This window comes from Acomys minous (assembly GCF_964271855.1).
Source record: "Acomys minous genome assembly, chromosome: 6".
Lineage (NCBI taxonomy): Eukaryota > Metazoa > Chordata > Mammalia > Rodentia > Muridae > Acomys > Acomys minous.
The window spans coordinates 77,177,469-77,201,944 of NC_140487.1; the positions used below are offsets into that span (position 1 = coordinate 77,177,469).

General features: G+C 43.8%; 1 protein-coding gene across 6 annotated transcripts in view; it reads right to left on the minus strand.

Annotated features, from left to right (window-relative positions):
- Window positions 1–23,271, minus strand: part of NRF1 (nuclear respiratory factor 1) — a 104,329-nt gene extending 81,058 nt beyond the window's left edge. For 5 of the 6 annotated variants that reach the window (XM_084786359.1, XM_084786358.1, XM_084786356.1 and 2 more), the window contains exon 1: window positions 23,138–23,271. The gene's annotated coding sequence lies outside the window, so the exon portion shown is untranslated. The remainder of the gene's footprint in view (window positions 1–23,137) is intronic. The other variant, XM_084786360.1, reaches the window with a different exon arrangement.
- Window positions 23,272–24,476: the final 1,205 nt, after the last annotated feature.

Below are 24,476 nucleotides of genomic sequence, written 5' to 3' on the forward strand. Positions count from 1 at the left end.
CTGTGCAAAGTAAGCGGTAGTTATTCTCACTGCTCAGCGGCACCTAATTTATAGAGCCCTTCCTAACACAAGAAGAATAAACAAAAGTGAAGAGAGATTCTATTACCCGGTTTCAGGACTACTTGCAATTTACAAGATAAAATAAGAGGAGGGTTGGACACATGGCTCAGCAGTCAAGAATGAAAACTGATCTTGCAGAAGACCCAAGTTCTGTTCCCAGTACCCATATCAGACAGCTCACAACCACCTGTAATTTTGGGGATTTGACTGATGCCTCTGGCATCTGCAGACACCTGCATTTGAGAACACATATCCAAACAGGCACACATATAAACCTATTAAATATACAATAACAATTTTAATAAGACTAAGTTAAACATTAGTTTCTTGAAAAAATAGTAAGCAGTGCCTTTGGGAGAAATATAACCTAGCCTACCCAAGAATTATAGGTCTGCAATGACTCCAGGCATTCCTCAAGGTCCCAGGTTTTGATAACTTAAGATGCTGAATAGATGAGTGGTGTTTTGCTCATGAGGTGACTAATTTAATGACCCCCACGAAGCCTACTGGAGGCATGAATTAAGACAATGAAGATGGAGCTGGGTATGGTGGTCTATGCCTTGAAACCTAGGGGAGGCAGAGGCATCTCTGTGACTTGGAGGCCAGCATGGTCTACACTGGCAGCTCAGGCTAGCCAGGGCTACATAAGGAAGCCTGATCTAAAACTGTAAAACAAAAAGACCTGAGATGTGTAATCAGTGAAAACCACAGGACTTAGTGAAGAGGTAGGTGTGTGAAGAGTGAGAAAAACCAGGGCTGCTATCTGCTGGCTGCGGGTGGTATGGTCCTTAGCCAGGCTACAAACAAGAAAGGGAAGCGCCTTTTTGTGAAGGAAGACAGTCACTGTTACTCAAGTATGAGACCTGGGGGAAAGTCTGTGATGAAGGGGGAAGTCCGTCAACAAGAGACTGACAGAGGAAGCAGAGAACATGAACATAAAGCAAGACAATAAAAGAAGCAACTCCAACAGCAGGGCTCACTTCCTTAGAACACTTGGGATGCTGAGGCAGGAGGACTGCCATGAGCTCCTGGGCTAAGGAATGACCTGCTAATAAATAAATAAGTAAAATAAAATAATGACTGGAAAAACAAAACTCTAAAAAGCTGTGTGTGTCTGAACATGTCTTTAATCCCAACACCCAGAAGGCAGAAGCATGCAAATCTCTGTGAATTAAATACCATCTTGATTTATATGAGTTCTAGGACAGCCAGGGCTACATACTGGCCTTGTCTCAAAAATTAAATTTAATTTAAATTAAGCCAAACCAAATAAATTAGTAAACAAGAAGCAAAAACCTTGGGTGACAATCAAGAGGTCACAGAAGGCATAAGAAAAAAGATGTAAAAGGAAAATGAGAACCAGAAGACTGTAGTGTAGTTTTGCAAAGTAAAAAGACAAGAGCTCAACATATACAAGCTCGGTAAAGGAAGAAAAATAACAGAAATAACAAAGTTTCCTGCATTCATTCCTAACCCTGATGTGAACCAACCCACCCTGACTTCTTGGCTTTCACATCCTAAAGGGGAAGAGGGCAGCAATAAACACATACAATAATCTTTAGGCTCAGTAAGTACCAAGGAGAAAAGCAATGAAGAAGGTCTTAGTCAGGGCTTCTACTGCTGCACTGAAACACCATGACCAAAAAGGAAGTTGGGGAGGAAGGGCTTATTTGGCTTACATTTCCACATCGGGACAGGAACACAAACCGGGCAGGAACCTGGAGGCAGGGGCTGACCAGAGGCCATGGAGGGGTGCTGCTTCCTGGCTTGCTAGGCCTGCTTTCTTACAGAAGCCAGGACTACCAGCACAGGGGTGGTATGCCCACGGTGGCTGGGCCCTCCCACATCAGTCACTAATTATGAAAATGCCCTACAGGCCTGCCTGCAGCTCAATCTTACGAAGGTGGTTTCTTAACTGAGGGTTCTTCCTTCTCAAGTAACTTCAGTTTGGGTCAAGTTGACATAAAACTATCGAGCACAATCTAGTTTCCTTTTTTGTTTTTGTTTCTTGAGACAGGGTTTCTCTGTGTAGCCTTGACTATGCTACATTAGTTTTGTAGACCAGGCTAGCCTCACAGCTATCCACCTGCCTCTGCCTCCCAAATGCTGGGATTAAAGGTGAGCACCACCACGGCCCGGCCATATTCTAGTTTCTAATTTCTGCTTTTAACGGTCACTGTGGTGATGTGCGGGAAGAGCAGACTGAAGGAGGGTGGAGAGTGAAGCATCCTCAGGCTCCTGCAGTGTGAGCATGGCTTGGACTAGGGAGCAGCAGCAGAGCTGGCGGGAAGTAGTCCATTTTCACACATACTGAGGTCAGACTGCCAAGACTTCCTTGATTTGATGGAAGACAGAGCAGTCAAAGGGGTTTTCCTTTTGTTTTTTTCCATGCTGTCTCTATTTTGAAACACTTTGTTTCTCAGTGACAGAGACTGGGACCAGAAGCCCTGTGCATACTAAGCAGCTACCACTGAGCCGGGCACTTCTGCAGTCCCACACTCAAGTTTTGTTTGGCAGCTGGAAGAACTCAGTCATTTTTTGGGCTCGGGGTGAACATCAGAAGAACTGAGAGGCCAAGCTCTGAAGGGGAACACTGGGCAGAATGTCAGCTAGTTCTGAAGACTGTAATTAGGAGCTGCAGTCACCAGGTGGCGGTTTCGCTCGACAGGGTCTATGAGAAGAACACAAGCCGGCAGTGCTGGAAGGTCAGAGGCATCATCACGCTGGACTGAGCAGCCTTCCTTGTATGAACCAACTACCCAGTGAAAGAAATCATAATAGTCTTTGTGCGTAAAAAAACAAAAAACAAAAAACAAAACTTTAAGACATTTTTAAAAAGTAAGAGAGAAGTGCACTTACATTTTTCAAAGTGTTGCCAACATTTTATTATCCAGGACCACTAACTTCTTGGCAAATCAGTTACAGCAACACCACTGTCACGTCTTGTCAAAAGTAGCAGCACAACACTAGTTTACAGTCATCTACTGGCTGTGTCTATGAGTTTTGTCAAACTTTCTTTTTAAACAAGGTTTTGCTAGGTAGCCCTCCTGCCTCTGCTTCTGCAATTCCAGGTGTTAGGGCAGCCCAGGCTGGGGGTGAGGCTCTGTTGAAGTACCTGCCTAGACACACAAAGCTCTACACTCCCTAAAACTGTCTACACCTGGCAGAGTGGTGCACACTCACCCAGAGCTGAGGCAGTGGAGGCAGGACAGTCACAACTCTAGGTTATGTTTGGTTACACAGGAAACAAGGCCAGCATGAGAACCTGTCTCTAAAACTAAACAAAGTGAAAAAGAAAAATGAGGTAAAGTAACTGCTATGGGGCAAACAGGGAATGTTAGAAACAATCTTTATCTTGGCAATGTGCAGAATTCCCTGAGGTTTATAAGACAGTTTCATATTTTATTACATTTAACAATATGAAACTACATGGCAGCTATTAGAGAGTATGACATTGGCAGTTTGTACACAGCTTCTACACTCCCTGTGTCAGCAGCACTCCTCTCTTGAACAGACTGTAGTTTGTATTTTCTTATGAATGATGTTTTGGCAGAATTGAACTTAACGTCTTCTTAAAAAAAGATTTATTTTTATGTATACAATGTATACAATGCATGTAACACCTGCAGGCCAGAAGAGGGCACCAGATCTCATTATAGATGATTGTGATACACCATGTGGTTGCTGGGAATTGAACTCAGGACTTCTGGAAAAGCAGACACTGCTCTTAACCTCTGAGCCATCTCTGTAGTCCCAGTTTACAATTCTTTAGTGCTGAGTATATGTGAATGTATGGGCTGACAGGTGGTCAGGAAGTGGAGACAAGGCTGCTGGCAGCTTTCCCACTACAGCCATTAGTGAGAGAACCACTCCAAACTGTCATGTGGGCTGATAAAACTCTAACTAAAAGGTGCACAAGAGAAATGAATACAAAGGCACCATAGCTGAAGGAAATCCCAATACAGGTCAGTAATTTGCTTTCCACAGTGACATCACGTTGCCAAGATAAAATTATAAGCAATACATAGTACTCTGGTTAAAACAACACAGAAATATCTATTTTGTTTCATTTTCGTGATTTCCCATTTAAAAAACCTTAAGATAGCCAGGCATGTGGGACACACCTTTAATCCCAACACACTTTTAATCCCAACACTCAGGAGGCAGATGTAGGCAGATCTCTGTGAGCTCCAGGATAACCAGGGCTCCATAGTAAAAGCCTGTCTATTAAATAAAAATAAAACCAAAATAGTACTTAAGGTTTAAAGGGGTATCATCTAACTAGTATCTTTTAAAATGTTTTTACTAGAAAAATCTTAGAAAATTTAAAACCGCTTTATGTATTGTCAGTGTACGTATAATGAGAAAGTGAGGCATACACGTTAGCACAGGACACGCCTTTAGGGGGTTGGGTCTCTCCTACCTTGTCAGGGTCTCTCATTTCAGCCATGCTACTACACACACCATGGAAGTGATGGGATGACAGATGTGCGTCTCCACATCTGGCTTTTTATGAGAGTTCCGGGGATTGAACTCAGGTCAGACTAATCCAGCAAATAGTTTTACCTACTGAACTGCCCCCTCACAAAAAAATGTAAAATATGCTAAGCAATATAACCAAACTTCCTAGATATTACTATATGATGTCTTTATAGTAACATACTGCCAGTATCTGGTACAATAAACTTACTAGGCATATTTCATATGAAATACTCCTTCATTGTCTTTCCTTTTCAACAGTTACAGCTTTATGTGTCTATTTTCCAATATTATGTAATCCATAAAACAGGATCCCTTTTGTATTAAAAGGTACAAAATGAACAATACAAACATGGGGGGGAGAGAGAGAAAATATGAATATGAAATAGGGAAGTGAAGAAAAATACCCAAACATACTGTTACTTTAGGGTGGTAGATTTACAAATCTCTATCATCTTTTGGATTGGGGACGTTGCACCCTCAAAGCACTTTTCCTTTAGGGTTCTCAGTGGGGCAGCACGGCTGGTGATCTCCACACCTGCAGCCTGAAGCAGGTGCTACATACTGAACTCCATGCCAGCCAGGACAACATACTCAGACGGGAGGGAGGGAGGGAGGGAGGGAGGGAGGGAGGGATGGATTAAGACAAGGCCTCAGGTAGCCTGGGATACCTTGGACTTAATAAGCCAAGGATAATGTCCTCCTGCCTCCACCTCCCAAATGCTGAGATTACAGGTGACCCACCACGCCCAGCTATTTCACACACACAAACATGCATGCACATATGCACATACATGCACTTTTATTTTTTATTACTGTGTATATGTGTTTGTGGAGGTCAGAGGACAACTTTAGGGACTAGGTTACCAATGGCAAGTGCTTTCTCTCATTAAGTCATCTTGCTGGTCCTAATATTTTTATAATATCAAATTCTTTTCAAGCCTGGTGGTGGTGGCACTTGGAGGCAGAGGCAAGTGGATCTCTGTGAGTTTTAAGGCCAGCCTGGTCTACAGAGTGATTCCAGGACAGCCAGAGCTACACAGGGAAACTCTATGCCCAAAAAAACAAAAACAGAGCAAACAAAAAACAACAACAAAATTATTTTGGGGCTGGAGAGATGGCTCAGAGGTTAAGGGCACTGGTGGTTCTTCCAGAGGTTCTGAGTTCAATTCCCAGCAACCACATGGTGGCTCACAACCATCTATAATGGAGTCTGATTCCCTCTTCTCTTGTACCTGAAAACAGAGCACTCATATACCTATATATATAATGAAAAAAACTTTGTAGTATAAAATATGATGGTTTAACTTACTAGTCCTCAACACCTGACAATGATGAATAATCAACTTAGGACAAAATACTATCAAAGTTCAACAGTTATACAAAACAATGTCTGAGTTTTTTGTTTGTTTTGTTTTGTTTTGAAGACAGGGTTTCTCTGTGTAGCCTTGTCAAAAAATAAAGTTTAGATTCAGTGTGGTGATGTATAGTCTTAATCCTGGCACTGAGGAGGTGCAGAGGCAGGCGGATCTCTGAATATGAGGCCAGGCTGGTATAGAGAAAGAGATTTTGTCACACAGTAGCAACACTAGTTTAAAGTATTTGACATGGCCAATCCCTTTATTATGTTCTTTTCCTTCTCATTCTCTGGCTCATTCAGTCTTCATCTGAGTTCTCTCTCTACAACTTGTCTCTTTACTACTGTCACGGTAAAACTGCCTCTTCGCTCTCTGCACTGCTCCATAAGACGCCTCCCTTTCTCCTCTCTCCTCCTGAGAGTTGGGCATATCCTAGTCTGTGAAATCTTTCTCTGATTTGTCGCTTTTTCTGCCAAACATGGGTGTTTCCTTCTACAAACTAAGGTTTTCTTGAAACCTGCTCTCTATCAAGCTGGCCCTGAACTGAGATCTCTTTGCTTCTGTCTCCTGGATTAAAGGTGTGTGTATTCCAAACGGATCACACAGACCTAGAAGGTCTTTGCATGTGATCGTTTACCAGAACAGCCATGTTCTGAATTAAAAGTCTCTCTACACATGCACTTGATGAAAAAGTTTAAAAATAATTCTCCCCATAGGCGGTATTTCTCTGTGTAGTCTTGGCTGTCCTGGACTCTTTGTAGACCAAGCTGGCCTCGAACTCATAAGTGATCCACCTGCCTCTGCCTCCTGAGCGCTGGGATTAAAGGCCCAGCTTTACTAACAGTTTTTATTGCCAATGATAAAATCTGGTTCTTTGAGTGATAGAATTTTGGAAAATTTGTATCTGCTACAATAAGCCGACGACTTTTCCTTTTTTGAGACCCTGTCTCAAAAAACAAAAACAAAAAAAAAAACAAAAAAAAAAAAAAAAAAGAAGAAGAAGAAGAAGAAGAAGAAAGAAAAAAAAAGCTTTTTAATTTTTTTGTTTTTTGAGACAGGATGTCTGTGTAGTCTTGGCTGTCCTGGACTCCATTTGTAGACAAGGCTAGCCTTGAACTCACAGAGATCTGCTTGCCTCTGCCTCCTGGATGCTAGGATTAAAGGTGTGTGCCACCAGACCCGGCCCAAAAGCTTTTTTATAATACTCAATAATTTGTGTGTAATCCAGACATGAATGTGTACATGCCATGTGGTGGTCCTAAGTTGATGTCAGGTATCTTCCTCAATTGAGCTCCACTTTGCTGATCAAGTGGCCAGTTCCAACAGTGTCATTAGGCAATTTACCCAAGGATTCTACCTTTGCCTCCTGTCCAGCTCCCACAAAGGTACTGGATAACCCCCCGCCCCATGTGGATATAATTAGAATAGGTTTATAAAGTGTAGTGGCCTAGAAAAAAAATTATTGCTTCTTCCAGGTCAATACTTAGTCCCTAAGCCAATTTATAAAGTCTTGGAATTATTTGAGTCATGGCAGAAACCCCACAAAATGCATTTGTAGTAGTTTACTTCATTAGACTGTTGTAGGTACCATCTAATACTGTATGACTCTAGAAACTCATGGTAAAAAGATGGTAAGCATTTTCCTCAGAGTTGAAGCCTTCAGTCCTCTTTGGGCTTAGCTTTTGCTAAGCTCGCACTACAATCGCTTTACCCACTCATGGTCTCTCTGGATCTGACAGAACCATTTCTTCAAAACATTAGGCCTGTAAAACAGCCCTTCCTCCCCAACTTTATTCTCCAGCACGCTTGCTTCTCTTCCCAGGAGAGAAATGTAAGGATATCTCAACTAAAAAGGAGACAATATTATAACAAAATGGGACAATACTTGTTTCTTTGGAAACCCAAGAGAATAGATCCATAGATAAAGTTCCAAGGTGCAATGGCAGTTAAAGTTAAATTTTCCTTAAAAATATTTTTGTGTGGGCTTGCAGGCAGGAGCATGCTTGGTAGGCGTGCCAGGATTACAGATGTACACTGCAGCATCTAGCTGCTTTATGTGGGTCCTGGGAATTGAACTTGGATCACTGGGCTTGCTTGGCAGGAGTTTTTACCATGCCCCGAGCCTGAAGTTAAATTCCCAGCCACCTCGAGGTCTCCAAGCCTAACTGAAGCTCTGATAGAGAGTAGTTAGGCTTCCTGTCATTGGACATGCTCATAGAGGGCTGAAGGCTTCAATTCTGAGGAAAATGCTTACAATCTTTTTACCATGAGTTCCTAGAGTCATACAATATTAGATGGTACCTACTAGAAAAGTCTAATAAAGTAAATTATTACAAATTCATTTTGTGAGGCTTCTGCAATTACTCAAATAATTCCGAAACTTGATAAACTGAGTTGGGGCTAAGTACTGACTTGGAAGAAGCAGAGTTTTTCCAGGCTATTAAACTTTATAAGCCTATTCTAACTATGCCAACACTTTATTTGATGCCTCTTTCTACCTTTCTGATTTTGTTTTTGAGATAGGCTGGCCTTGAACTCACAGGAAATCTGCCTCTGCCTCCCAGGTGCTGGTATAAAAGGTTGTGTTCTACCACACTCATTTTTTTGAGACAAGCTCTCATCTTCGAACAGCCTCAAGATTCCAATCTCGCCTCCGCACATGCTGGAATCCAGGCCCATGCCACCAGTGCAGCTGTGTCTTCTTGATCTTCATTAATATCATATCCCCAATGAGCTGAGGACAAAGACAAAACCCATTTTGTAGCAGCCACTTTTCCTTGAACCCAACTGCTGTTGTTCCTCTGCCCTTAGCTCTCTCCTCTACCATCTCCCCAGGAGCATTACCTGAACACCTTCATTTTCCAGTCTTTTATATCCATGTGTGTCTGTCCGACTATGTAATTTTACAAATTTATGTCTTTTTTTTTTTTTTTGAGGCAGGGTTTCTTTGTGTAATCTTGGCTCGAATTTACGGAGATTCTCCTGCCTCTGCCTCCCGAGTGTTGGGATTAAAGGTATGTGCCACCATGCCGGCTTTTACAATTTTATGTCTTGTAATAAGTGTATCAGATGTGATATTAACACCAAAAGATTTTTACTAATTGAGTAAATGTTCACAGTGTATTTTCTACTTACCAACAGCAAGACTTTATGACAAAAAAAAAAAAGTCACTATGCTCAGGTTTCTGGGTGCACCTGCAGGTGCTTCAGGAAGGTACGATAAAAGGTAGCGGTGGATAACAGTAATATCACTGTAACCCTGATCTACACCAGGTTCCCAACCTGTGGGTTTCAACCCCTTTGAAGGTCGCACAGCAGCAAAATTACAGTTATGAAGTAGCAACAATTTTATGGTTGGGGGCGGGGTCACAGCATTTGGAAGGTTGAGAGCCACTGCTCTAGATTTAAATATGTTTGAGTGAACCCCAGACAGCATCTCATGTAGCCTACATTGGTCTTGGACTCCACTGTAGTTAAGGTTGACCTTGAACTTCCAATCCTACTATAGCTGCCACAGAATACAAAGACAAGATTGTGCCATCATGCCCAGTTTATATGAGTTTTAAACAACAAAACAGTTTTAAAATATTTTAAAATTTTAAAATAGCTGAGTGGGATAAACATAAAACACTGGACAACGTACTTGGGGCGGAAATCTTCTTTGGGTTTTGGAGGGTCTCACTAGCTATCCTTGACTAGCCTTAAACACACTGCACAGACCCAGTTTGCTTCAATTTTCATCAATTCCCCCCCCCCCCCCCCGCCTCCTGAGTGCTGGGATTATAGGCATGCATCACAATGCCCAGTTTAATGTACTTGTTTTAAGCTAAGTGTATAAGAGCCAAAAACTTTAAATTTTGCAGTAAATTAATGCTTGTTTAAGAAATTCTTTCCATAAATTTAGTTCAGTCTAAGTACACACCATATATCCAACCGTCTCCAGTAAGGTACAGCATACGTAGGCCTTCACAAATTATCACTGACTAAACCAGAACTAGACTCCAGTACACAAATGCCATCCACAATTAGTATATATAAACAATATTTTAATAATGTCACTTTAAAAATCCTTTAGGCCGTAATTTTACTGCACCTCTTGTTAGATATGTTGTTAAACTGCTTGTGGCATTTGTGTATTAATATGATAGACAGGTCTGAAGTATAGGACAACAAATCTCACATATCACCTACGTGTATAGCCATGGGATTTGTAAAAGTAGAACTAAGGATGCATTTATTACGGTATGTCCCCGTCTTCAAAAGCTTGCAACATGCTGGTCATGGTGAGTTCTGGGACAAGCAAAGCTATCACGGAGAGACCCTGTGACAGAGACGGATGGATGGATGGTTGAGGCATGACTATACTTGGGTAAAAATACGTTGAGTACTAACTACATTAGCTAACTAATACCAAGAATCGACTTATTATTTTGTACAAAGAAAAAAACCAGTCAGGTGTGGTGGCACACACCTTTAATTGCAGCACTAGACAGAGGCCAGTATGGTCTACAGAGGAAATTCCAGAAAACAGCCAGAACTACACAGAGACCTTGTCTCAAAAGAAAAGAAACAAACATTTATACAACCTTGAACTACTACAAGGGTTAAAAACAGATTAGGTTACATTATAGTACTTAAAAGAGGTTTCTTCTACATAAAATAAAACTTTTAAGAAAGGTGACTCAGAGAAAGCAGTCACTACCTAAAATTAGAACACATTTCATTGAGGGAGAACATGTACTACATAAAATCTTGTAAAAGTATTCTTGTATTTTGTGCATTTAAAATATATTGGGGGGGGGTGCTTTTTGAGACAGAGTTTCTCTGGTAAGAGCCCTGGCTGTCCTGGCTCAGTATGAAGATCTGCCAGCCTCTACCTCCTGAGTGCTGGGATTAAAGTTGTGTGCCACTGTGCCTGCCTCTGCTCCTTAGTGCTAGGCCGTTTAAAATCTTTCAGGCTGGGTGTAATGGCACACACTTTTGGTCCCAGCACTTGCAAGGCAGAGGCAGACCAGCCTGGTCTACAGCATGAGTTCCATGATGGCCAGGGCTCCTCAGAAAAACCCTGCCCCAAAACAGGTGTAGGCAGGTAGATCAATCAATGACTATATAAAGTCTTTTACTCCCCAAGGAGTTAACACTTTTTTGGAAGAAGAAAGACAGATCTTTTAACACTACTGTATTATAATATTGGTTCCACAAATACTTGCTCAATTGGTATAACAGCCTGAAAGATCTCAAAGTGAAACAAAAGACTAGGGCTGGAGAGATGGCTCAGCGATTAAGAGCACTGACCTCTCTTCTAGAGGTCCTGAGTTCAATTCCCAGCATCCACATAGTGGCTCACAAACCATCTATAATGTGACCTGATGCCCTATTCTGACGTGTAGATATGCATGCAGAGAGAGCACTGTATACATAATATTTTTTTTAAAGACTAATAAACGAGATTTATGTCACAAACCATTCTGAAAAAGCAATCTTTGCTAGGGAAGTTTGACAGCAGTGGATAACATAAGGTAGTATGTAAGAGAAACTGAGGTTAGCAGAGTTCACTTTCGTTTCACTGAGCTAGCCAGGACACAAACAGCACTGAACAGAATAAATACATATTTGAAGAGAAAAAATTATAAGCATTATTCCATTAAACAAAAGTAGTTGAAATTGTCTCATTAATATTTCAGGCTGGGCACAGTGGCCCACACCTGTAATCCCAACACTCTGGGAGGCAGAGGCAGATGGATCTCTTGTGAGCTTAAGGCCAGCCTGGTCTACAAATGAGTCCAAGACAGCCAAGGCTACACAGAGAAAACATTCTCAACAAACAAACAACAACAACAAACCACTGCCTGCTCTTCCAGAGGTCCTGAGTTCAATTCCTAGCAACCATATGGTGACTCATAACCACCTATACTGGCATCTGATGCCCTCTCCTGGAATGCAGATAGAACACTTAAATAAATAAATTTTTAAATAATAATAATAAATTAAAAAAAAAAGAAACTAAAATCAACTGTATTAAAATGTTCTTTATATGGTAGGGTTGTGTTTCTTTTACTTTTCTATAGTGAATACATATTACATGTATTTTTATATTCAGCAAGTATAGTTATTAATATAAGACTCAGACTTCATTTTAGAAGTAACTTTTATTTAGAAGAAATTTATAAAGCCAAAACTAAAGGGAGGCAAAACTTCAATAGTCACAAAATTAGCAATAGACTAAATCATTTATTCCTCAGATTGAGTAACCACCCAAAGTCCACAAGAGTCAAGACGCTGGTTCAGAGATGTGCACTTAAACAAGCCTTGGTTGATTTTTTTAATATGAGAAATTGATCACTAAAACTTTTCTTTTTGTTGTTTTTGAGACAGGGTCTGTGTAGCCTTGGCTGTTCTGGACCAGGCTAGCCTCGAGCTCACAGGGATTAAAGGCATGCGCCACCACACCTGGCAAACTTTTATTTCATAACTATTTAAAGACAAAGAAAGAAAGAAAGAAAGAAAGGAAGGAAGGAGCAAGCAAGCCCTAAAGAACAGATCCTGCCCCCCCCCCCCAAAAAAAAGCTTTTCTTCTATTTGGATCCTTGTAGATGAACACATACAATAACCCACTTTACAGCCACATGCATGACACATTATAACACGTGAAATTAGTCAGGCCCAGGAGAATCCCACATGTTCTCCCTAGCATGCAGGAGGTAAAGAAGTGGTTACCAGAGGGAAGGTAGTAGCAAAAAGTATACACAAAGGTTGGCTAACAGACACGAAAAGTACAATCAGGATTAAGTTCACATGTTCTATAGCGCAGTACAGCAACCATAGTTAATAGGTAGGAAAAGGCACTTTGAAAGTTTACAACATAATAATGTTCACAGTGCTGAATGTGCTTAACTCCTGTCTGAAATACTGTACACTGTTTATAATGCAACTACACCCTATAAGTGTAATCAACACAAATTAATCACAAGCTGTGTAACATAAACTTTCTGTTTAAGATTCCCCACATTTTATCTGTCCATTGTTCCTGTATTTACCAATATTTCTGCATGATAACCTATAAGCAATGTCAACCAGTATTGTTTGTGACCAGGGCAATCAAAAGTATGAAGATTAGGGCTATAGGTGTGGCTTACTGGTTTGTCTAGCAAGGACAATATCCTAGCACCACCAAGTGAATAAGTAAACAAGTAAGCAAAGTAAAGTACAGGAACTACCACCTGTGTGCCAGGTGGAGTGGCACACACCTTTAGTCCTAACACTTGGAAAAGCAGAGGTAGGCTGATCTCTGTGAGTCCAGAGGCTGGCCTGGTCTACAGAGTCCAGGACAGCTAAGGCTATACAGAGAAACCCTGCCTCAACAAGCAACCAACCATCCAGAAACTAAGAGCTGATTAAAAACTATTAACTGAATTTCAGAATAAACTACTCTAGGAACCAAGCAGATTTTTGTATGGATTATTTATTTATTTATTTATTTATTTATTTACATATTTATTTATTTGGAGACAGAGCCTCCCTATGTAGCCTTGGCTATCCTGGAACTCACAATTAGGCCAAGGCTGGCCTGGAACCCAGAGATTTTCCTGTCTCTCCCTTTGGAGTGCTGGGATTAAAGCTGTGCACCACACCTGTTTATTTGTAAGTAATGTGTTTGAATGTATACATTTCATTCATGACTACTAGACAGTGTGTTAGCATTAAACTGTCTTGAATATCAAAGTATTCTATTCTACAGTCATGTCTCACAGACCCTAACAAGACAGAAGAATTGTATTTTCATTTCATGATCACATAAGTTAGGTAAGGAGAGCAAATATCTTGCCATGCATCACTAACTGAAACAATTATATACTTTGCTGGGCAGTGGTGACACACATCCTTAATCCCACTCACTACTCAAGATGACAGAGGCAGGCAGATCTCTTTGAGTTCACGGTCAGGGTGTTCTATAAAGTGAGTTCCAGGACAGCCAGAGCTATACAGAGAAACCCTGTCTTGAAAAAAAAGAGATGAAATAAAAATACAAATTTTAACTTAGATTATCTTTTGGGGGGAGGGTGGGTTTTTTCAAGACAGGGTTTCTCTGTGTAGCCTTGGCTGTCCTGGACTCTATTTGTAGACCAGGCTGGCCTCGACCTCACAGCGATCCACCTGCCACTGCCTCCCAGTGATGGGATTAAAGGCATGCACCAACATACCCAGCTGCCATTTATTTTAAGAGCATTATTTTTTTTTCCTTTAAAATAACAATACTGGCCCCTCCCAGAGCATGGCCTACTCTATCTATTGTGCATGAACAGTCAAACACTAGTGAGTCCTGAAGAATAAAAAACCGTAAGGACCCAGGCATGGTGTCTTATACCTTTAATGCAAGCACAAAGGGGCACGGGAGAGGACATGGACAGACACGGACACACGGACGGACGGACGGACGGGGACACACACACACACACACACACACACACACACACACACACACACACACACGCCGATCTCTGTGAGTTCAAGGCCAGCCTGGTCTACTGAGAGTTTTCCTGACAGCCAGGGCTACATGGAAAAACCTTGTCCCAAACAAAACAAAAAAATAAACCAACAAAGATCTGTCAAGTTTCTGCAACTGCCTAAGCTTTGCTCTGGGCTTCCCCCACCCTCCACTAAGTATTCCTACTCAATCTCTAAGAGGCACCTCACAGCACCTCACTTAAGACACCCACACCAAAATCTCTCCCTGGAACTGATTTCATCCAACTCACCAATAGAACCACCACTGGATTTCATCACTGACATTACTGAAAAGGCCCTTGACATTTTATGTGCCAAGTGCAAGAGCCTCCAAGCATCTCAGAAAAGTGAGTCTGGGCCCTTCTCCAGAAATATCACGTTAAGCACGCACACACAAATTTTTGCATGTAAGATTACACACAGCCAGCTGGGCGGTGGTAGTGCACACCTTTAATTCCAGCACTCAGGAGGCAGAGACAGGCAGATCTCTCTGAGTTCGAGGCCAGCCTGGTCTACAAAGTGAGTCCAGGACAGCGAAGGCTACACAGAGAAACCCTGTCTCGAAAAAACAACAAAAAGAAAGGTTCTATATTTGGAGTTCAGGGATGTATTATAATTGTGACTTTTTTCCCAGGCAGGGTCTCTCTGTGTAGCCTTGGCTGTCCTGGACTCACTTTGTAGACCAGGCTGGCCTCAAACTCATAGCAATCTGCCTGCCTCTGCCTCCCTAATGCTGGGATTAAAGGTGTGCACCACCATGCCCCGCTCAATAAAAACTTTATAAAATGTATTTACTTACCATATTAGTACCATAAATCATCAAAGCTCAAGGTGAATCTGAGTTTTAAGAGATGCAGAGCAGGGGCTGGAGAGATGGCTCAGTGGCTAAGAACACTAACTGCTCTTCTAGAGGTCCTGAGTTCAATTCCCAGCAACCACGTGGTGGCTCACAACCTCTGTAATGGGATCTGATTTCCTCTTCTGGTGTGTGAAGACAGAGCATTTTTAATATGCAAATAAATAAATATTTTTTAAAACTTAAAAAAAGATGCAGAGTGAAATAATACACATATATACAAAAGACGTTCTACCTCCTAAAATTTTATTAATATTCCAAGTAGAACAAGGGGCATGCGGGTATTATAATGTGTGTGCATGACAATTTGTGGGGTCAGCTCTCTCCCTCCACATGGGTCCAAGGGACTGAACTCAGATGTCCAATTTGGAGGTATGTGCATTTACCTGCTGAGCCATCTTGCCAACCCAACTTCTTACTTTTGAAACGCCAAGTCATGCTCTAACCCCAGTGAACTCTATGTAGTATTTTACATGGCAAACTTACATGGATTAAGAGTCTCTTAATCCACTCCATTATCCTAAGTATTCAAACTTCATTCACAGGCCTGTCTCTTCCTCCACTTTACCTTTAAATGTAGATGCTCTCCGATGCTGCCCTATGATTCTTCCTCACTCCTAGACTAGAGAGATGGCCCAGAGGTTAAGTGCTACAACCACTGCAAAGAACATGGGTTCAGTTCCTAGCACATTGCACAGAGCTCATAACCACCTGTAACTCCAATTCCAGGTGACCTGACACCCTCTTCTGGACTCTGGAGGCATTTATGTAAAATTAGGGCACATAAACAACACAGGCATGCAAACATGCACATAAATCTTTTTCAAGAGATTTTTTCCTCACTCCTGAGTATATTTCACAATTCTATATGACATTAGTTGATGAGTGAAAATCTCTCCCATACCCAAATCTTGAGTTACAATCCATTTCCAAGATGGGCGTGCTGGCGCACGCCTGTAATCCCAGCACTCGGGAGGCAGAGGCAGGCGGATCACCGTGAGTTCAAGGCCAGCCTGGTCTACAAAGTGAGTCCAGGATAGTCAAAGCTGGACAGAGAAACCCTGTCTCAAAAAAACAAAACAAAAATCAATCCATTCCCATAGAACTAACTCAGCACATCTGCGTTCCTTTTCAAATGCTGGTCTTCTGACATATTCCCCATCTCAAGGGCACCATAATCATTATCATCTACTAACTAGACACACACCATAACCCCTTATAGGCAATGGTCACATAAAGTACAATCCCCAGCGTTTGTCTCCTTTGACAGTACAATCCAAAAGTTTCAAATATCTCTAATCCAATGTTCATATGCCAATCTTTTTGTCTGTTTTTTTGAGACAGGGTCTCTCTGTGTAGCCGTGGCTGACCTGGACTTGCTTTGTAGACCAGGCCAGCCTTGAACTCACAGCAATCCACCTGCCTCTGCCTCTCAAATGCTGGGATTAAAGGCATGTGTCACCATGACCAGCCATGTGTCAATCTTTAAAAACAAAAAAGTGAGTGCCAGGGATACTGCCAAGTGGTTCCAAGAGCTTGGGACACAATTCTCAGCACACCCAGGCCAATCTGCTGAATCCCTTACTCTTGAAAGCCTACAGAATAAAATCCACAAAATCCATACTCTGTGTGAGTGGTGATTACCAACCTCCCAAACTATCCCAATAAAAGTTCCAAGTGGAAATTATTCCTACACACACACACACACACACATACACACACACACACACACACACACAGTCTTCAAGTACAAGCAGAACACCTGCTATTTCTCTAGCTGCACTACTGTTAGCCTCCCTCTACCCCACCAGTACTTTTCAAACCTCTACTAAAGTCTTCCCTAATTTCTCTTCTCCCTTTCTACTGGTCTCTCCCCAAACCAATTCCTCCCTATCCCCACATCGCTTCCTTTACCCTATTTTAGTTTCTAAAACTTGTAAAAGAGTTGAGCTCATCTTTCTCCTAGAGAAGGCCAAGGCTTGTGACTCTGATACCTCCCACGGGCCAATAGAAGTCTTTAAATGTTCAACTGTGGCAAAACTCTTAAAGTGAGGACACACTTAAGGAGCTCAAAATCTCAATGGAGGGCATGCCTCGCCCGCTTTTAAACAGAAAACAAGAAATCGGCTGTGCTTCCTGCTCCCCATTTCTAGCCCGCGGCTTAGGTAGCTTTAAGTAACGTTTCCTCACTTCCTCTTGTTCTTTGTAGTTAGCTGTCAGCCTAACCACATTAGCATTGAGGAGCAGCAGCAGCACTCTCTTAAGTTCTAAAAAGTTCAAATTGTAGGCTCTTTTAAAAATTGTCTTAACATATATGCATACAAAGCTCACTCTTCAAAAGCATTTTGGAAGAGGCCAGAGTGTACTTTAGTCAACAGACACCACTTAAAAAGATGTCAAGAAAGCCAGGCGTGGTGGTGCACGCCTTTAATCCCAGCACTCAGGAGGCAGAGGCAGGTGGATCGCTGTGAGTTCGAGGCCAGCCTGGTCTACAAAATTAGTCCAGGACAACCAAGGCTACACAGAGAAACCCTGTCTCGGGGGGAAAAAAGATGTCAAGAAAATGCCTCCATTGATCAGCCAAACTTTGCACGTTTGAAACCAAGGATATCAGCTAGACTGAACTTAAACAAAAATTTATTATTTACCATCTTTGTTGGCCCAAGCCTGAATTACATACTTCTCCTATATACTAAGAAATACACCCGGGACAGCACTCAGGAGGTAGAGGCAGGCGGATCTCAGTTCAAGGCCAGCCTGGAAAAGAAGATATTTCCACAAGTAGCTGAAATCACTAGATGACTCAAAGAATAGCTCCTGTAGCTTCTTTAAAAATATTATTCCCCCAAACCAGTGATCATTCTAACCATGCATGCCTGCCTACAAATACACACCCTTACTAGGCACGGCTTTGGCTACCTCAAGAAAAGACATGATGCTGCAGTAACACATGGAGTTTTAAGCACACACTCTGAACGAGGCAAAACACACTATACAGTCTGGCTTCAGGATACCCCCTCAGTCAGAGCAGCTTCCTAAGTGACTGTGATGAGTGTGCAAAACAGACTTGTGTTAAGGGATAGAACACACCAGTCTAGCCACAATGGTTTGCTGTTGTTTAATGTGTCTGAGTATCTCCAAAATGCTAACTTTTCATTTTTTCTTCAGTGCCTAGTGTTCATATAAATGTGAACACATTAGGACAGCAAAGGCATAAAGGCCACATAATGAAGCCCCTGAGATCTTGATAACAAAAGTAAACTGAGGAGAGGTTGAAACATGTTAGCCTAATTCTGAACTGTATGGGGGAGAGGGAGTATAATAATCCAAGACACATATAATACATTTACTTTTCTTGAGCAGCTGAAAATTTACTTTTCTCTCGATCATGGTAGCGCACGCCTTTAATCCCAGCACTTGGGAAGCAGAGACAGGTGGATTTCTGTGAATTCCAGGCCAGCCTGATCTGCAAAGAGAGTCCATGACAGCCAGGGCTCTGCGTAACAGAGAAACTCTGTCTCAAAAACAAAAACAAAATAAAACAAACAAACAAAAAAAGAAAACAAAATTTCTTTTTCAATTTTCACTATATCACAATAAGCTTCAAAGCATTCAAAGTTTCCAATAGTTTAGTGTAGTTGTGGTCTGAAAATGCCTGTAATCGGTTTGTTTAAACTCCTTTTACTACTTTGCTTCCAGCCTGTTCACTTTAGATTAACCAAGAGCTAGGATGTAGCTCAGGTGTTGAAAATGCTTGCTTACCCATGCAAGAAGGTACTTGCCTTTAATCCCAGCATCTCATCTGGAAGGTGGTAGCAGAAGGATTAGAAGAAGTTCAGTGTTAACCTTAGCTACACAGCAAATTCTAGGCCAGCCTGGGATACACAAATCCTTTCAAAAAGCAAAACAAACAAAAACAGACTGGAGAGAAGGCTTGGTGGGTAAGAGCATTTCCTGCTCTTCCATTGGGCCTCAGTTCCACTCCCAGCACATGATCCTTGTTGGGTAGGTCACTAGTGCCTGCAACTTCAGCTCCAGGGGATGATGTCCTCTTTTGACTCCATGAGCATCTATACTCACATGTACTTTCCCATATATAAACACAGATACATTAAACACAGACATGTAACTAAAACTTAACAACAGAGGAAGTGACTTGGCAGTTGGAGCAGGTACTCCTCTTCCAGAGGGCCCAATCTGGTTCCCAGGACCCACATGCCTGCTCACAACACAGCTGCCTGCAACTCCACTGCAGGGGATGTGATGCCTCTTCTGACTTTCATCAGCACCAGGCATGCACGTAGTGTACAGACATATACAGACCAAACACTCATACATTTAAAAAAAAAAAAAAGTTAAGAAGAAACCATGATACATAACACACAGGCAGGCCGGGCGTGGTGGCACACGCCTTTAAGGCAGAGGCAGGCGGACTGCTGTGAGTTCGAGGCCAGCCTGGTCTACAAAGTGAATCCAGGACAGCCAAGGCTACACAGAGAGACCCTGTCTCAAAAAACAAAAACAAAAAAACAAAAAACAAATAACACACAGGCACAAAAATCACTAGATTTGATCGACACAACTTGTTTTTCCTTTCCTGTTTTTTTTTTTTTTGCTTGAGGTTGAACCCAATGCCTTGCTCAAGTTAAGCACACACTCCACCACTGATCTACACCACCAGGCCCCAAACAATGTAATACTTCCAAAAGAAACTTATAAGCATGTGCCTTTTTAACTGCTATTTTACTAAGGGATGACGGAAAACTGTAAGCTTGGGCTGAAAAAATTGCTGACTTATATTCTAATGAAACCATGGAAGTTCAAATGACTAACATTCTGTAACAGAACAGGTCCTTAAATACCTTTCATGGACTGCAGGCTGGTGTAAAACTGGTCTTTCAAATTATACATGCACACACATACACATATGTGGAAAGATGGGACATCTAAGGTCTGGAGAGTAGGAAAGACATCTGTAAAACTCAACAGCACACAGAGCTCCTTTCAACTTCCAAGCTTGAGCAGTGAGTGAGCAAGTGTGCTTCATCCTGGAGCACTGGACTTGTCTAAGGGCCTGAGAGAGGTTGACCGGTTAGCTTTCTGCAGAGTCTGCTTCTGGAGAGACAGTTTACTCCCACCAAAAATAGATCCATATGCCTTTTTGGGGGGGGGGGGGGAGGGTTTCAGGACAGGGTTTTTCTGTGTGGCCTTGGCTATCCTACACTTGCTGATCTGGCAGCATCTGCCTCTGGGGGTGCTGGGATTACCACATCCCACTTCAATATGCCTTTCTTTTTATGCTGATTTTTTTTTTTTTGTCGTGAAACAAAATCCAACTTCAACTACCGATGCTCATTCTCACTATTATTCCCACAAACATTTACTGAATTCAAATAAAAGATATAAAAATGTCAGTCAGGCATGGTGGTACACACCTTTAATCCCAGCACTCTAGAGGCAGCAACAGGCAGCTCCTTTGAGGCCTGCCTGATGATCTACACAGCAAGTTCCAGGACAATCAATGCTACATAGTGTTTACAAAGAGAAAAGAAGAGAAGAGAAGAGAAGAGAAGAGAAGAGAAGAGAAGAGAAGAGAAGAGAGAATACAAAATTGTAATTCTAAACCACAAGAACCTTAATTTTCCTTTAAAAGTCACCTGCTTGTGATTGTTTCCCATAAAAGGCCTTGTACGGACAACCAAGAGGTCTGGTTAAATATATAGTATACCAGCAATGATAATTCTTGCATTTAAGTCATGGGATGTTGGCCTCCACAGCCCTAACTAAATTAGCAACAGGTGTGTGATTATGCCTTAATAAAACAAAATCCCACAGCCCTGTGTTCCACTGAAATACATATGAATGTCAGGGGACACTTGAAATCCCTTCTATAATCCTGAAGTTTCCCATAAGAGTATTTTTGAGATTATAATAAAATCAAGACTTTAAATGAAGTGGACTAAAAGACTCTTCATGTGATTGTTGTTTTGTTGCATTTTGGGTCAGGTACCCAACTGAAAGCAACAGTCTAACTCAGGGGAAAACAAACACACACACACACCAAAGGCGTACAGTATGGCTCAGTGGGAAATGGTCTGCATGCCCAATGCCCTGGGTTAGATTCCCAGCACAGTCCCCAAAACAAAAATAAAAATAGAAGCCCACTGACACCTCCCACAAAAGATCTACACACAGTGAACTGCAATACGTATACACCCAAATTAAAAGTAAACCCACCACATTACGCACGATGGTTATATATTTCCTTTGGTACTTGTAAGTAACCATGTTTTTACTACCTTAGAGGGTAACTTGTCAAGAACTATTTCACAGAATGCTAGGGAATCAGAACACAACTGAATGAAAACAAAACAAAACCAACACACATATAAAAAAGTATCTCCGATGTTTCCCCTCTTCTCTTCCCCTGAGTGAGGAACAATCCAATAACCTACTGTTCAAAACTAAAGGAAAAATTATTATTACTTTTTAGGAGAACCGGCTGAAGACAGGCAAAAGGACTACTCCCCCAAGAAGGACAAAAGCTCTACCCATTCTCCTACTCAACACTGTCCCAACTGACAGGGTCACTCCCACTAGCTTTCTCCCAATAAATGGCCGCTTAAACACTTAGTGAAATTGTCAATTTTGCTCTGCCTACTGAATGAATTCGGCCCAACCGATAACCAACTCTAACGTAAATAATTAGTACACGATATTTTAATGGTCCGGAAGATGGAATGACCTGTTAACAGCTCCTCCAACTGGTCAGGGCAGATACTCTTTGAGGCCCTAACAACATTAAGATATGTAACAATTACAAGTTCTGGTGGGCGGTCAGATGCACCGCACAAAGTTTGGGACCAGCCGCCAACGACACAACAGGTGAGAAAACACAGTGGCCCTCACTACACAACAAGCAACGGCAACCCCTTGAATCCAAAAAAGCCTGGGGGTGTGGGACAGAATCAAGCATGAGGTCCATCCCAGGCCCCCCGTTTTAACCGAGGCAAAGGTTCCGTTCTTTCTGAGGGGTGCGCCACCTCCCCCTCCCGTACCCCCGGGGACCACCACGCCAGGCTCGGGAGGAACCCAGGCTCCTCGGCCGGTATCTCCGCCGTGGAGGAAAACACAATGTCGCTCCTTATTTCTGCGTACAAAAGGACTTTGCGCCTTCTTCCTCCTCCTCCACGAACTGCCGCCTAGGCGCCTCCTCGTAACTTGCAAGAAGGTGGGCAGCGCGCCATGTTCAGCGCCCCCCAGTCCACCTGGGTAACCAGCCCACGCCACCCCGGCGGGAGGGAAGCTCCGGAGGTCGCCGGCCGAACCGCCAGCCTCCTCTCCCGCCAGAGACAGCCACTCCCGCGCCCCGCCCGGCCGCGCCGAGCCGAGCCACCGGCGGCCGCGAGCAGGGAAGAGCCGAGGGGGCGAGCGCCGCTCCGGCCCCGCGCAGCCCATCCACCTCCCGCTCCCAGGCCCGGCGCGCTCTCCCGGGCAGCCCGCTCCCGAGCCCAGTGGGGGGGGGGGGGGGGAAGGCCAGGCCCGGGGTTCCACGGCGCGGAGGAGGCCGCGGCCCAGAGAACCCGAGGCGGCAGGGCAGGCCGGAACCCCGGGGCTCTCCGGAGGGCAGCCGCCTCCCTCCCGAGCCCGCCAGGACGCCCGGGGCCTAGTGCGGCCTGCGCATCCTCGGGATGGCGGTTTGGCTGGGCCCGGCCCGGGCCCCCCGCCCCAGGCTGGCCGAATCCGGCAGGGGCCCAGGCCCCGAGCCGGGGGCGGCAGGGTGCCGGCTGCGGGGCGGGCCGGCCGGCCGGCGGGCGGGCGGCGTGTTGCGGCTGCGCCGGGGCTGAAATAGCTGGAGATTGCGCGGTAGGGCACTCACCTCAGAGCGGCTGCGCTACCGTGGGCCTGCGCCGTGGAGACTGCGACCGCGCCGGCTCCTCGCAGCCTCCTGCCACCAGCGGCAATGGCGAGCGCTGCCGCCTCTGCCGCCGCCGCCGCCGCCGAGGAGGGGGAGGGGAGGGAGGAGGCACGCACGCGACGCACGGCTCGGCCTCCCCGCCCGGAGCCGCCATGATGGCGAGAGGCCGGCGCGGCTCTGGCGGCCCCAGGGAGGGGGCTCTCGCGGCCCCCCGAGTACCCCCGGTCGGCCTTCTCCTGCCGCGTTGCTTGCGGCCGGAGCCAGGAGGGCACCTGGATGAGCGCGTCGTGGCCGCGGCGGCCAAGTGGCTCATGCCGCCCAAAATGGTTGCTGCTGAGCCGAAGGGGACCCTCCGTTCCGGGCCCGGCGCGGGGAACTGGGACCTCCGCTCCCAAGGGGCTGCCCCCCCCCCCCCATCTTCCTCGGCGCGGCCTGGGTAGCCGCCTCGACCCTTTTCCGAAATGAGCTTTGCTTCTTTTATTCCAAAGCCCTGACCAGATCTTTAAAAGAACGGGTTTTGTACAAAGCAGTATGGTAATTTATGCCCTCGTTCGTTAGATGGACATTTGTAAGGGGCCCTTTCTGCACTGGATGCTGTCGTGGGTGCTCCGACGTGCACCTGTTAGCAAACCAGGGCCCTATTTAAGAAAAATAAGTAAATTAAGTTCTTGGCATTGCTCTCTTGGCGCCTATATGAAGCCGCAGGGACTCCTGGTTGTATGGCTAGCAAATGAGGAGTAGACAGCGAGAAAAGAATTGAGGTTGGCGACCTAAGGGGTAGTTTGTCCGAGCTTGAGCTGAAACCTAGAATTCTTAGCATGTTACCCCGAGAACCTGCGTTTTTAACACATCCTGGCGATTTTATACACACAAGATTAATTATAAAGTGCCCCACTGGGTGTCAGAAAACAGTTTAACAAATGAGGAAAGGAAGCACTAATTTTTAATTGAATGCCTTTTGTTTTATTTTCTTAATCCCCAGACAAGGTTTCTCTGTGTAGCCCTGGCTGTCCTGGAACTCACTCTGTAGACCAGGCTGGGCTTGAACTGAAAGACTGACCTGTCTCTGCCTTTCGAATGTTAGAATTAAAGGCCTGTAGCACCACTGTCCAGCTTTATTGAATGCCCTATTTCCTTGATGTTTTCTAAAATGGTGTCACTGATACCCCTCATCCCTGTAGAAATAATCTTTTTCTTTTATAGACTCAGTGATGTTTGTTTGTTTTTGAGGCAGGGTCTCAACTATGTAATCCTGGATGGCAAAGACCAGACTGCCTCTACCTGAGAGATTTTTGTCTGT